At 43.0% G+C, this 13,330-nt stretch overlaps 1 pseudogene; it reads left to right on the top strand.

The window, feature by feature from the left end:
• The first annotated feature begins 8,627 nt into the window (after positions 1–8,627).
• LOC144302852 (large ribosomal subunit protein bL9m-like) lies at positions 8,628–9,544 on the top strand (annotated as a pseudogene).
• The last annotated feature ends 3,786 nt before the right edge of the window (positions 9,545–13,330 follow it).

The following is a 13,330-nucleotide window of genomic DNA, read 5'->3' as shown; positions in this document are numbered from 1 at the left end:
GAGTCTTTCATGTTCTGTCTCCCTTTCTGATATTTCCCACACATTTTTTCTCCTTTCCCCTTTATTCCCTTTCTCTATTTTTTATATTCCCCAAATGAATGAGACCATATAATGTTTGTCCTTCTCCGATTGACTTACTTCACTCAGCATAATACCCTCCAGTTCCATCCACGTTGAAGCAAATGGTGGGTATTTGTCGTTTCTAATGGCTGAGGAATATTCCATTGTATACATAGACCACATCTTCTTTATCCATTCATCTTTCCATGGACACCGAGGCTCCTTCCACAGTTTGGCTATTGTGGACATTGTTGCTATAAACATCGGGGTGCAGGTGTCTCGGCGTTTCATTGCATCTGTATCTTTGGGGTAAATCCCCAGCAGTGCAATTGCTGGGTCGTAGGGCAGGTCTATTTTTAACTCTTTGAGGAACCTCCACACAGTTTTCCAGAGCGGCTGCACCAGTTCACATTCCCACCAACAGTGGAAGAGGGTTCCCCTTTCTCCGCATCCTCTCCAACATTTGTGGCTTCCTGCCTTGTTAATTTTCCCCATTCTCACTGGTGTGAGGTGGGATCTCATTGTGGTTTTGATTTGTATTTCCCTGATGGCAAGTGATGCAGAGCATTTTCTCATGTGCGTGTTGGCCATGTCTATGTCTTCCTCTCTGAGATTTCTGTTCATGTCTTTTGCCCATTTCATGATTGGATTGTTTGTTTCTTTGCTGTTGAGTTTAATAAGTTCTTTATAGATCTTGGATACTAGCCCTTTATCTGATACGTCATTCGAGCAGAACTTAATGAAATAGAGACCAGAAGAACTGTGGAACAGATTAACAAAACCAGGAGCTGGTTCTTTGAGAGAATTAATAAGATAGATAAACCATTAGCCAGCCTTATTAAAAAGAAGAGAGAAAAGACTCAAATTAATAAAATCAAGAATGAGAAAGGAGAGATCACCACCAACACCAAGGAAATACAAACGATTTTAAAAACATATTACGAGCAGCTATACTCCAATAAATTAGGCAAACTAGAAGAAATGGACACATTTCTGGAAAGCCGCAAACTACCAAAACTGGAACTGGAAGAAATAGAAAACCTGAACAGGTCAATAACCAGGGAGGAAATTGAAGCAATCATCAAAAACCTCCCAAGACACAAAAACTTCTTTAAGATAACTAAAAATATCTTTGGCTGCTTGTGTTACTATTTTAAGGCTTAAACTTCAGTGAAGAAAATAAAAGCTTACCTTCACTGATTATATGTGTTTCTATATGTGTGTTTAGATCTACAGAATGTGTACTATTTTTAAGTGTAGAGCTAGATGCAGGAAAGCCTTATGTTTTCCCCTTGATCCTAACAGCACTTCAGAATAGACTATTTACAGTATCACTTTCCAAATAATAACATATATCTTACAAAAATGCAAATTCAAAATTAGCAATTGATCTTTTTTTCTTTTTAATTACAGAGCTGCTATTATCCCCACCCATCATCCCCAGCCCCAGTCAGGGATTTTTTTTTTTTTAGACCAATTCCATTTCCCCATGTCCCTCCCTGCATTCCTTTCCCCTCCTAGCCTTTGCTATTGCCGCAAAACTAAAAGCAAAACAAAACAGGAAAAACAACCAGATTATAGGAATGAGATCCAATAGCCAATTGTATTTTAGCAGTATTCCTTCCAGAGACAGAATTACTAGTCTGGTGCCCCTTAGGCATTATTAAGTGAAAGTATCAAGTCTCCAAACAGAAAATGCACAAGATGAAACAAACGGAAATTCAACTGTATCAGTCAGTTTGGGTGAAATCATGCCATGATAACAACCTTTCAACATTCCTGAAACAGCAGAGGTTTTACTTCCCCCTCACTCTGTATTTTCATCAAGAATCAGCTGTAGCTCTGCTCTATGAATCTTTATGTTAAAGCCCAGACTGACACAGCAACTGCTAACTGGAATATTTCTCATCTTATGAGACAGGTAAAAGGGATCAAGGGGCACCTGAGTGGTTCAGTCAGTAAAGCATCTGACTCTTGATCTCAACATCATGAGTTCAATCCCCACATTGGGCTCTATGCTGGGTATAGAGCCTACTTAAAAAAATGCATGGTGGGGAGGGCCAAGTAGTAGACTATGCAATGGCTTTTAAAGCTTCTGTTCAGGACTGACACACATCATTTTTACTCATTAGCCTTTTCACTTCATGCAACACACAGAGCTGAGACTGATACCAAAGGAGTGAGTGGGGATATGTGATCCTTCCCTATGGGGAAGGAGCAAATATTTTGAGCAATAGAAACTATCATGGTAATTCATATTAATTCTCTAAGGTAAACTACTCTACCACACTCTAAGTAAAGTAACATAACATTTGTTGTATGTCACCAATGAAACAGTTCCCCCAAGTAAATGATTTTGGATCTTCCACCAATTTTGGTACATGGAATCCTTGAGCTAGGCCCATGTTTATTTAGATAAAAACCTGAATGATGATGGAAGACATAGCCCAACCACACAGAGTGAAACTTTCAGAAACAATAGCAGTCTAGCCTCCATCCCTGCCACCCTGGCTACTTCAAGTGCCAAGCACATGGGTAGCTACTGACAGAAGCTGGCTAACACTAGTTAAGTTATTCTGTGTACTTGGTTATTAAGTACTAACACTCTATGCTTGATATATTCTGGTGATGCCAACACGTTATATATGAAGATCTTCACATTTCATGCCAATACTTACCTGCGTCTCCCCCCAGGCCACTCTTCTCTGATCTTCTAATCTTTCTCATTCTAAATAACCAACCAAATCATCACCAGTGTTCATGGATTAGGGTCTGCATAGCCCTTCAGTTAAGCCATATAGGGCATCAGAGGTACTAACCAAGATGAGGGGCTTCTATAAAAGGTATTAGAAGAAGGAGATGATGAGTATCAGTTGTGTTGTCAAGATCGGCAACAGCATCAGGAGCAAGAGTATATCCCCCCTGATTTTCTTTTTGTAAGTTTCTCCAGGAAAAGAAACTAACCAGGATCCTAGAAGATATCTTCACAGGTGGTATATAAACTTACTACATAGAACAAGTGGGTCTATATGACACACACACACACACACACACACACACACAAAATGTATCCTAATGGATCAAAACCAAGGCACTCATTTCCCCAGCCACTGGAAAGAGATCTGCTGCTATAGACTCAAAATTGTGTTCTGCACAGGGAATTGTCCTCAGCTAAGAGTCTGCTTCAACTAAGGTTTTGCTCCCTCCCCAGCTGATCCATATGGAGGCACAAAGGTCTAGTCTCTTTGCCAGTTGGTACTTCTCTGAAAGGCCATCCCAGCTGTGGAGCTCCTTATGTTAATATTGAGAATTGCAACCATATCACTGTTAAACTTCTCCCTCAGAAAATTCTGCTTTTCTCACTTCTTTACAGGTGCCAGAGCATTCCCCAGCAAACCTTCTGTACACAAATGTGAGAGTCAGAATCTTGTCCTCACCGAACTCTACCCATGACAGTCCTAGGCTGTCTCACAAAGGCCTCTCTCGAGATTGCCTACTTTTCATCTGTAACTTTCTTGACATACAAAAATAGCAAATTTCTGGAAGCCAAAGCTTCACATCCCAGATGAGTTGAAGATTAGTAAACTGTACCCAAGCCTACTCCTGCTAGAGCAAGGGAAGTATTGGTATTGTCTAGTATTGTTGTTCCAAAAGGCCCCAGAGAGCTACTGGCTATTTCAAGAAAAATAGCATACAACCTCAGCAACAACAACAAAGACAAAAGTAAAAAAGAAAGAAAGAAAGAAAAACTGAAATTTAGATAGGTCTAAGAAATTGACCACCAGCCAGAAGAAACAGATCTTAAACATCAAGAATACAACCAAACGTCTTCAGGTACTGAGGAGCTTCATAATGACAGCATCCTAGAGCTCAAGCAAACGGTCCAATGGAATCATTTTGAATAAAGGACTGGACACAGTGTCCATGAAAAGCCAAAAGTCACTGATGTATATGAAGGTATACTGGTTGGTCTAAATGACTTTATGCCAAAGAGGAGAAAAAAATGGAAATTTCCTTGGAACAAATTCAATGACAAAAAGGAACACATTTTCCAATCAGTTCATTGGATTGATTTCTGACTCTTCTTTCCTAGATGCTAACAACAGTGTCTATCCCCTTCACATTACCAAGCTGACAATGGAAGTATCAGACCGTAGGAAGTAAACCTGGAAAGGAGGAAAGAAATTTTACTTAATTTTATAATTTTTTTTCCTTTGCCCTACATAGAAGAAATGATAGTAATCATCCTTTTAACTTTGCTACCAGACAAATATTTTCTGGTAATTATAACTTCCAAGGCATATCCTCTGACATTCTTTTACAGAATAAATGTCCACAAGGGCAGACTAGTGGCGAGGGGATAAATCTAAGTTCCAGCTTCTGGAGCGTCAGGCTTGTGGCTGTTTTGGGAACAGTGACATTGTCAACTAGTGCATCTCTATGCATATATACACAATTTATGTATATATACATATAGAATTTAGATACAGTGTACAGCTCAGTGATGTTTACATCTGCATATTGATCTGGGTAATAGCTACATGACAAAGTAGAGAACATTTCCATCACCCTTGAAAGTTCCTTCATGCCTCTTCCCAGTCAACACACAACTCCCATCCACTTAAGGTAACAATTTCACTTCCCTCCCCAGACTAAATATCAGTGCCTCTTTTATTTATTTATTTTTATTTTTTTAAAATATTTTATTTATTTATTCATGAGAGACACGGAGAGAGAGGCAGAGACATAGGCAGAGGGAGAAGCAGGCCCCATGCAGGGAGCCTTGATCCCGGTCTCCAGGATCACGCCCCAGGCCTGAAGGCAGTGCTAAACCGCTGAGCCACCCAGGCATCCCCAGGGCCTCTTTTAAAGAAAAGTTCAAGTCCCAACAAATTGTTCCTAAGATGTGGGCTCTCCTTACCACAGTTGAGGAGGAAAGAGATTGGGCTAGAGAATAAAGACTTAGTACCTTCCCAGGAAAGGGGATCTAGGCAAAGTTGCCATTCCTTCTTTCTGGGTCTATGGCAGCAAAAAACCCAATTTCAATTCTCCGATGACTACATTACGTTAAATTTTCAAATTATTTTGCTATATTAGATCTCATTTCCACATCACATGGACAAAGTGAAATATATCACAGAGATGAACAGTGGATCAGGAAAATCCAAACAAGGAACCTGAGCTTTCTAAAAGAAATAAATATGTCAACAATAGCAAAGTCTGTGGGCTCATTGAGGACTCAAACACCACCTTGCAATCTAAATTAAACTGCCCCAACTTTAAGCCTATTTCTTGAGTAATTAAGGAGAGTTACTGGTATAATGGCAGAACAGTGAAAGCTTAACCTTTAATAGCAGATGCCCTAGGTTGCGGAATGTAACAAATTAGAGTGTGAACATGTAACTAATCAGTCCCCAGTGTATTGGGGAAGGAGGAGAGCAGGGAAAGGAAGGGAGGGGAAAAAAAAAAAAAAAAGAAAGGAAGGGAGAATGGAATATATTATTTCTCATTTTCTCCCCCCAGAGATACAGACACCCCTCATCCCATCTCCTCATAGAGCTGTGCCCTGGTAGAGCACTGGAAATCCAATGCTTCTATCCCTTGCTCTGCAACTCTCTCTGAATCATTCTCCTTCACACCTCAGAGGTAGCCAGCTAGGGAGAATATTGTTTCCTATTCAAGGGAAGAGATAAATGCTTTGATTTTAAGCTTTCCCAAGTTTCTCCTTTCTGTTTCCAAACTAGGGAATTCTCTTCCGAGCGAACTTGCTTTCCAGTCCAGGCTTCAGTTGTTTGCCTTTTATATCCTCCTTCCAGACTTTGGAATATTTTTCTCATGGAGAAAGGGAATTATTGTATTTTCCTTGTACGTTTGATCTTCCTTTTGTTGTAAGTTAAGACCACCAAGAAGCAAACTCCAATGGAGTGTAGTATTCAGTATGTTTATTAGGGAGTATGACCTTGGGGTCAACACAGGTAGAAGTAGGGGAAGGAAGCTAGAGTGGGTAGGTGTCAAGCTACAACAAAATCCCAGCAGACAGCCAGTGAAAGAGCTTTATCTTAAGGAAAGGATTCACAAAATTGTGGAGGCCTGGTCAGTCTGAAATCTGCAAGATCTGCATAACTGTACCTCTTGAGATGGTTTTGTTTTGCCCTTAACAGTTGGATGGATTTTGTCAATCAGCCAGCCGGATATGCTGTTTAAGTTTTTACAATATATTACTAAATAAAATTGACATTCCAATTGCCTCATTTCCCTTTAAAAAAAAAAAAAAACTCAAGGAGGACAATTAGCTTTACTGAAATGAGACTTCTGATTTAAATGCGAATCTCTCTCTAAAAAAAAATTCCATCACCCAAGAAAGTTCCTTCATGCCTCTTCCCAGTCAACACACAACTCCCATCTATTTAAGGTAACAACTTTCACTTCTCTCCCCACACTAAATATCAGTGCCTCTTTTAAAGAAAAATTCAAGTCCCAAAAAATTGTTCCTAAAAATGTGGGCTCTCCTTACCACAGTGGAGGAGGAAAGAGATTGAGACTTTCTTCTCAGGAAAGGAGATTGAGAATAAAGACTTAGTACCTTCCCAGGAAAGGGGATCTAGGCAAATTTGCCATTCCTTCTTTCTGGGTCTATGGCAGCAAGAAACAACCCAATTTCAATTCTCTGATGACTACATTACGTTAAATTTTCAAACTATTTTGCTATATTAGATCTCATTTCCATATCACATGGACAAAGAGAAATATATCACGGAGATGAATAGTGGATCAGGAAAATCCAAATGAGGAACCCATTTCATAGAAACATCTAGAATAAAGTTTGACCAAATATCTGAGTATAGTGGTCAAGTTGACACACACATTTAACCATCGTGCCACCCCAGAAAGGCATGATTTGGGGAGAAGATGGCTTCCTACAGCTAAGGCCTTCTGTAGGGATTAACAGCTGAAAACTATCTGCTAATGGTATTCCCTGCAGCTAGGGCAACGACTCTTCCCCATAAGTGGGAATCTGAGCAGGTGTTCCTGTTCATCACACCTGAGATTAATTGTGTTAAACAATTAACTTTACAGTTAAAACACTTATTCAATACTATGTTTCAAAGCAAAAGTTGATAAATATATATTAATGTATAGACGTAAAGGACACATAAGCTTTTTTTGTTCAAGAGAAATGATTAAGAAAGTCGGTCAAGTGTCTGCCTTCAGCTCAGGTCATGATCCTGGGGTCCTGGGATCAAGCCCTACATGGGGCACCCTGCTGAATGGGGAATGTGCTTCATCCCTCCGTTTGTGTACTCTCGCACTCTGTCAAATAATTTTTTTTTTTTAAAAAGGAGTGTTTAAAATATCTGAAATTATTGCTTACACATGCAGTAAACCAAATGCCGAGTCTGTGCTATTGGTACCCCACTGAATAGTTGCCTTCACTCATACAGTGAGCCTCTCAGTTGCTTATATGTCTAATCCCTCTCAGAGCCTGATGCAGTGAACCCTTAAGATGTCTGGGGTGAAGGAGAGGGGGACAACTCAGAGAAACTTATACTGTGATCTAAGCAATTATTTGATAATATTTCCTGGAATCAACTAGTGTTATTTAAGGATAACTTGTCAGGACTCAGAACAGAAACACAAATTCACAGAGAGCTCAGTTGCCATGTCCCTCATTTTGTGTGTCTCTCCAACTTCTAGTTGCATTATACCACACGTGAGTGATCATCAACCCAGGAAATGGGTAGATAAGGACTGATTAAAAGGAATCACTTGAGATGGCCCAGTTGGGATGGGCCTCACCATGTTCTTCATCCTATGCGACTCATCCTTTGGGAGGATTTATCTGTCCTCCAATTTATATGGGAATTATTCCCTCCCCTCTCATCCACAATAATTGGCTAAGGAATAGGCATGTGATGCAGAAGGAAGTAATGAAATATTTTTTGAAGTTTCTGGGAAATGGAGAGGGGGAATCAGTGTGGTCAAAGGTGAGATTGTTGGGGATCCCTGGGTGGCGCAGCGGTTTGGCGCCTGCCTTTGGCCCAGGGCGCGATCCTGGAGACCCGGGATCGAGTCCCACGTTGGGCTCCCGGTGCGTGGAGCCTGCTTCTCCCTCTGCCTGTCTTTGCCTCTCTCTCTCTCTCTCTCTCTGTGTGACTATCAAATAAATTTTAAAAAAATATTTTAAAAAATATTAAAGAAAAAAAAGGTGAGATTGTTGTGGCCACCCTGAGGAGGTGGGATGACTGCAAAGAGCATTGCTGGCAATAACTGACCCTCTGAATAAAAGGTCAATCCTTAAAGTTAATCTTACTTCTGGGTTTTTTAGTTCTATGACTCTGAATTTTCTTTTTTGTACTTTTATGAGCTGTATCATCCATACAAAAAAGAACGTAAAATATTTGTGAAGTTTAAAAGCACTTATATTCTCCCTCTGCATGGGGGAACTGGGCAGGTGGCCTGGAGGCTGGAGGTAGCCCTGCCAGCAGGAGGAGGGCTAGAGGTGGGGGCAGGGGCCACCCAAAGCCTGGAGCTGGACTTCAACCTCTCACAATTGGGGCAAGGTCATTATGCATGGAAGGTGCTGCTGGCCAGCCAGGGAGGACCACAAGCCACACCTGCACCAGCAGCACCCCATCTACAAGCTGGTAAAGGACACAAACACAGGCCCAGAAGCAACCTGAAGCTCCTCCTCATGCAGGCAATGGGAAGACTTGGAGTCTTGGGTGACCTGGTTTCAGAAGAAATCTTTGAGCCAAAATCAACTACTGCCTCAAGGTCTGGCTGTATATGCATCACCTGAAAACAAACTGTTTGAGGAGTAGAAATTGCTGAGAGAAGAAACATTTTAGAAGATCTAGGTCAGGGCAAGTGAGATGACAGTGAAGTTTCTGAGAAGCTGTCACCCAGAGGTGGAGATGAAGAACAACTTCAAATGGGAACTAAACCCTGCAAGAGTTGCCCGCCATTTCTTCAAAACTAAAATCAGATAAAAACAGACAGGGAGGCAAACCCTGAGAGACTCTTAACGCTAGGAAACAAACTGAGGGTTGCTGGAGGGGAAGGGGATGGAGGGATGGGGTCACTGGGTGATGGACATTAAAGAGGGCACATGAGGTAATGAGCACTGGGTGTTGTATGCAACTGATGAATCACTAAATTCTACCCCCGAAACTAATAATGTGTGAACTAAATAGAATTTAAATTAAAATAATTAAAGTATAGTAATAATTAATATGTGAACTAAATAGAATTTAATTTTTTTAAAAATAGGTATTGTGGTTGCCCCACATACATTAAAGTTACTGGAAGAGCCCATTACACGGAGGGCAAGTGGTGTGAGGTGTGAGGTGACAATAAGTGGACTTGACATGGTGAGAGTGCCTATGTCTGTGATGAACTTTGAGAGGCCCAAGACCAAAAAGCTTACTGGTTATCCCAGCGAGCTGCCAAGGGAATGGGCCCTACCAGCTCTGGGACTATCTAAACCCACTCTCCCTCAAAAGCAGAAGAACAGAATCAGAGGAGCAGTGCAGCAAAGATGGGCCAGCACCCTGGTACCACCCACTCCCAGCTCTGACCAAATAATGAAATTTTAGAGAACATATGGCAACATCAACCTAAACTGCACATCTGCTTTGAATGCTCTGTATTTCGCACCTCTGTCTTTACGTATTATCACATCAGGCCTTATTGGGGCAGTCAATTCACCTCAAGGAGTACCAGGCTATAGATTTGATAAGCTGAATATTAACAGATGGAAACAGTCCAGATCCTGTTTAGGTTCTTCCTCCACGGGAATGCTTTGGAACAAATGGAAAAGCTAGCCACTGTCTCCAGTACTGGGGCTGTTCTCACACAAACCTAACAGCTGTATCTCATGAGAGAATAAAGAGGCTGTGTTCCTTTCATTTAAGAGAATAAAATAATAAAAGCAAAAACAATTATAAAGCAAACATCAATCTAACCACCAATCAAGGCAAGAGAATATTTCTAGCACGTCAGAAGGCACTTGTATACTTCTCCCACCCCCAGAGGTAAGTCTGCCTAACTTTTGTGATAATTATTCCTCCTCTGTACTGTATAGTTTGTTTGCCCTCAAAATTTACTCTCCATCTTTCACCTTGCTCTGGACCCCAAGAGAAATACATTTATGTATTACATTAACAGATTCTCTTGTCCTCTGGTTTTCAGTTGAATGTGACCAAAGGGAGGGATTGGAAGAAAATTAGAATATTAGAGATGAGAAACCAGGGAATTTCTTTGTCACTCAGGCTCCAGGCAGTGGCTGGCAGCAGCTGTGTCTCCCCTTCAACACTCCTTCCAGGCACAGCCCTTCTCTTTGTGTTTCCAGCCTCTACCTGAAGGCCCCAGCTTCCGGGCCCCTGGTAATACTCCCTATTCTCTCTGTCTCCCCAACCCAAGGAGTTCCTACTAGGAGCTCTAATCCCTGGTAAGAACCAACATCCCTCTTTGGTTTTTCAACTCTTATAAGTTATACTTGCTCCAAAATGATGGGTTGATTCCCTAGACAGATGACACTATATCAGGGGCTTAGAACTGGTCTTTATCGCTGGCAGGTTGGGCATTTGATGACAGTAGAAGCTAGATAATTCTGTTTGCTTATATTTTGTTCATGATTTCTCTTCATGAGTGCAATTTTTTCACATCTTAATAGGTGGCAGCAACATTATTATGACATTAAAATTTTAATTGGGAACAGGGTCATCTTTTCTGATTCTCTGAAAGAGCTTTAGGTTGGACGTATTTCTTCTGGAATGGCAGAAAGAACTGACTGGAAAATATAATTTGAGATATTCTTTGGTTTTAACTATGGTTCCAATCCTTTAGGTGACCATCCATACTTGCTACTTTTCATATGCTTTGATAAGTTCACTTCTCTAATAGAAATATTTCCATTTTTCTAAATTTTCAAAGTTATCAGCATAATGTTGTTCTTACTTTTTTCACACTATGCTTTTTTAAAAAAATACTTATTTACTTACTCATTTTAGAGATAGAGCACATGCACATGAGCCAGGTGAGAGGCTAAGGAAGAAGAAGAGAGAATCACAAGCAGACTCCTCATTGACTGGGGAGCCTAACACAGGACTCAATCCCATAACCCTGAGATCATGACCTGAGTGTAAATCAAGAGTCTGAGGCTCAGTCCACTGAGCCACCCGGGCACCCTATTTCTCACTAACCTTTCAAGAACTGGAGGATCTATAGTGATGGTCCTGTTATTTCTGATAATAGATATTAATGTTTTCTTTCTTTGAAAAAAACTCAACAAAATCAGTCATGAATTAAAGAAATAGATTATGGATTTTAAAAATCTCTATTGTTTGTTTTCTAGTTCAACAATTTCTACCTTTATTTCCTTCTTTCCAATTTTTAGATTGGTTTTGCTATTTGATTTTTAATTTTTTAAACTTCCTAAATTTGAAGTGTAGACTGGGTGCCATATTTAAGTGATAAGTCACTAAATACTACTACTCTTAAAACCAAAAATAAATAAAATACTTCCAACCCCTGCTGCCTGGTACCTTGTCCCCTCTTCAAGAACTTCTCCCTCCCAAAACCTACCCATACCCACCAATCCTGGCATGTACTAAGGGGTAAGTGCTGGGGTGGGGGCTTCAGGACGATACTGGCCTTGGTCCTCATCATTACTACCTCTACAGTTAAATACCATTAATATTGCCCCATCCTCTTCCTCCTCCTCCTCCTCCTCCTCCCTCTCTCCCCACAAAACAGTTCCTCCTCCTGACTTGTTTCTGGGTCCTGTATCTCATTCTCCTGTTCATGTTACATGGAACCTCTTCTGAGCCCCCTCTCCCGTCCTCTCCTGCTCACCTTCAATTGGTTGTCTTCCCTGTGGCTTTGACCTCTTCCACCCTCTGCCACTCCTCCCTCATCTCCTCCTTTCCCCTCACTATGGCCTCCATCCTGGAACAGACTGATTCAGCCCAGTTTCCTTGGCCCCTACTGAACTCTCCTTACCTCCATCCCTTCCTCCTTCACAAACTTAAAGCCAAAGCCTGCCCTTCCTACCTTGCTTCCTCATGGGAATATGCCTTCTAACCAAGGAGGTGGCCTTTCCCCTGCGAAAGCCACCTCAATTAGAAATCCTCATACAGAAAAGGTATTTCATAAACATTTATTAAATTCAGTCAACTGAGGGAGGAGCAAGATGGCAGAAGAGGAGGGTCCCCAAATCACCTGTCTCCACCAAATTACCTAGAAAACCTTCAAATTATCCTGAAAATCTATGAATTCGGCCTGAGAATTAAAGAGAGAACACCTGGAATGCTCCAGTGAGAAGAGTTCGCGCTTCTATCAAGGTAGGAAGACGGAGGGATCCCTGGGTGGCGCAGCGGTTTAGCGCCTGCCTTTGGCCCAGGGCGTGATCCTGGAGACCCGGGATCGAATCCCACGTAGGGCTCCCGGTGCATGGAGCCTGCTTCTCCCTCTGCCTATGTCTCTGCCTCTCTCTCTCTCTCACTGTGTGACTATCATAAATAAATAAAATTAAAAAAAGAAAAAAAGGTAGGAAGACGGGGAAAAAGAAATAAAGAAACAAAAGGCCTCCAAGGGGGAGGGGCCCCGCGAGGAGCCGGGCTAGGCCGGGGGTAGTGTCCACAGGACAGGAGAGCCCCGTCCCGGAGGAGCAGGGACTGCACCGACCTTCCCGGGCGGAAAGGGGCTCGCGGGGAGGTGGAGCAGGACCCAGGAGGGCGGGGATGCCCTCGGGCTCCCTGGGACAGTAACAGGCACCTGCGCCCCGGGAGAGTGCGCCGAGCTCCCTAAGGGCTGCAGCGCGCACGGGGGGACCCGGAGCAGCTCCGGGCGGGGGGGGGGGCCTCGGGGGCGGCTCCGCGGAGGGGGCTGCGGGGCGGGAGCAGCTGGGGGGGCTCGGGCAGAGGAAGAGGCTCCGTGGAGGGGGCTGCGGGGCGGGAGCAGCTCGGAGGGGCTCAGGCAGAAGAAGAGGCTCCGTGCGGAGGAGGCTGCGCAGTTCCAGGAGCAGCTCGTGGGGGCTCGGGCGGCGACTCCGCGGAGGGGGCTGCGGCCCGGGAGCGCGAATCCACCAGCGCAGGCTCCGGAGCACAGGGCGCCGGGACACAGCCCAGGATCTGGCCTCCCCCGGGACAGGCAGAGGCCGGGAGGGCCCAGGACAGCAAGGACGCTCCTGCCCCAGCTGAGCAGATCAGCGGCCCGCCCCGGAGCCTCCAGGCCCTGCAGACCGAGAGCTCTGGGGTTACTGCGGGGG

This window comes from Canis aureus, chromosome 32, assembly GCF_053574225.1.
Source record: "Canis aureus isolate CA01 chromosome 32, VMU_Caureus_v.1.0, whole genome shotgun sequence".
Lineage (NCBI taxonomy): Eukaryota > Metazoa > Chordata > Mammalia > Carnivora > Canidae > Canis > Canis aureus.
This window is presented reverse-complemented; position numbering and strand designations above follow the sequence as displayed.